The sequence below is a fragment of the Babylonia areolata genome, chromosome 18, assembly GCF_041734735.1.
Source record: "Babylonia areolata isolate BAREFJ2019XMU chromosome 18, ASM4173473v1, whole genome shotgun sequence".
NCBI lineage: Eukaryota > Metazoa > Mollusca > Gastropoda > Neogastropoda > Buccinidae > Babylonia > Babylonia areolata.
In genome coordinates this window covers 16401795-16404294 of record NC_134893.1, presented here as the reverse complement: position 1 = coordinate 16404294, position 2500 = coordinate 16401795, and the positions used below count along the sequence as shown (strand labels likewise).

Here is a 2500-nt window from a genome sequence, read left to right as displayed (position 1 = left end):
CTAAAGGTTGGGTCATGGAGACACCCACTGGATATCCGAGGGGTATGTGTAGAGGAGAAGAGAGGACTGGCCGTACTGAGTGAGTTAAAAAAAAAAAAAAAAAAAAAAAAACGACAACCAAGCAACAATACTACATACATCCTGTAGCTAGTTATCATTATTATATCCAACCGACCCCCTCCACCCAGGGGTGAGCAGAGTGTACTCGGAAGGTTTGACTTCATACACTCTAAAACATAGCTATCATACCCGACACACACACACACACACACACACACACACACACACACACACACACACACACACCCCTCACTCACATCATGTTAGCGGAAGGACTAACTAACAGAAGGGTGAATGTGTCCATAGATGGACTGACTGCACACATCCTGTAGTTGGTATACTGGTAGCAGCAATAACGTCCAGCCCATCCCCATTCACTCACATCATGTTAGGACTAACTAACAGAAGGGTGAATGTGTCCATAGATGGACTGACTGCACACATCCTGTAGTTGGTATACTGGTGGCAGCAATAACGTCCAGCCCATCCCCATTCACTCACATCATGTTAGGACTAACTAACAGAAGGGTGAATGTGTCCATAGATGGACTGACTGCACACATCCTGTAGCTGGTATACTGGTAGCAGCAATAACGTTCAGCCCATCCCCATTCACTCACATCAGGCCTGACAGAGAGGCCACAGGGACACGCATCCCCCTGCTCCATCCTCCACGCCCCTCCACCCACCCACCCCCAGACCCCCCTCATCCCCCACCCCCTCTCATCCCCCACCGCCCCCACCCCATCCCAGAACTGAACATTAATTAATTGGTGTTAGCTAGGTGGGTACTTCCCCCTTTACCCCCCCCCCCCCCTCCCTTCCTCCCCATCCACCACCACACTCCTGTCCATCCATCCGTCATCCTGTCAGCCTTTTCCTTTCCTCTCTCTTTGTTTTTTTTTCTGGCAGGCTCCAAAATTTTCTGGCCGTGTGTGTGTGTGTGTGTGTGTGTGTGCGTGTGTGCGCGCGCGTGCACAAAAATCACACACACACACACACACACACACACACACACACACACACACACACAATCACACACACACAACAGAATACACAAAAACTCATCCACACCTGTCCTCATAATTTGTGAAATAAGAGGATTAGATGGCAATAATAATTTAAAGTTTATCACTTATCATTATGTTTGTTGTTGCAGTTCTAACTTTTCCTACTTATCTTTGCATTTATTGTTGTTTTTTCTTTCGTCTGCCAGAAACAGGTATGGTCATGATTAGATGGCAACAACAATTCTATTTTCTCTACTCATCATTGTTGTTGGGATTTTCCCTCTGCCAGAAATGGGGATGCTCATGATTAGATCGCAATAATCATTCTAATTTCTCTACTTATCATTGTATTTGTTGTTGCGTTTTTTTCCCTCTGTCAAAAACAGGTATGGTCACGATTAGATGGCAATAATTCTAACTTTTCCTACTTATCTTTGTATTTATTGTTGTTTGTTGTTGGGTTTGTTTTGTTTTTTTTTTGGGGGGGGGGTGTTGTTGTTGTTGTTTTTTTGTTGTTTTTTTTGTCTGCCAGAAACGGGGATGGTCATGATTAGATGGCAACACCAATTCTAATTTCTCTACTCATCATTATGTCTGTTGTTGGGTTTTTTCCCTCTGTCCCAAACAGGGATGGTCACAATAAGATGGCAACAATAATTCTAACTTCTCTACTCATCATTGTGTTTGTTTGTTGTGTTTTTCTTTATTTCTCAAGGCCTGACTAAGCGCTTTGGGTTACGCTGCTGGTCAGGCATCTGTTTGGCAGATGTGGTGTAGCATATATGGATTTGACCGAACGCAGTGATGCCTCCTTGAGCTACTGATACAGATACTGATACTGTGTTTTTCTCCCTGGCCAGAAACAGGGATGGTGACAATAAGATGGCAATAATTCTAACTTTTCCTACTTATCATTGTATTTATTGTTGTTGTTTTTTCCCCTCTGCCAGAAACGGGGATGGTCACGGTTAGATGGCAACAACAATTCTAATTTCTCTACTCATCATTGTGTGTGTTTGTTTGTTGTGTTTTTTCCCTCTGCCAGAAACAGGGACGATCATGATCAGATTGCAACAATCATTCTAACTTCTCTACCTATCATTGTGTGTGTTGTTGTGTCCCCTTCCCCCCAACCCACAGCCAGAAACAGAGATGGTTATGATTAGATGGCAATGGTGCAATAGCCGAGTGGTTAAAGTGTTGGACTGTCAATCTGAGGGTCCCGGGTTCGAATCACGGTGACGGCGCCTGGTGGGTAAAGGGTGGAGATTTTTACGATCTCCCAGGTCGACATATGTGCAGACCTGCTAGTGCCTGAACCCCCTTCGTGTGTATATTCAAGCAGAAGATCAAACACGCACGTTAAAGATCCTGTAATCCATGTCAGCGTTCGGTGGGTTATGGAAACAAGAACATACCCAGCATGCACA

The 2500-nt window shown here is 44.6% G+C and overlaps 1 protein-coding gene across 5 annotated transcripts in view; it reads left to right on the top strand.

Moving 5' to 3' along the window:
• Window positions 1–2500, top strand: part of LOC143292527 (uncharacterized) — a 138321-nt gene that overhangs the window by 92733 nt on the left and 43088 nt on the right. The gene's annotated exons all lie outside the window — the stretch shown is intronic.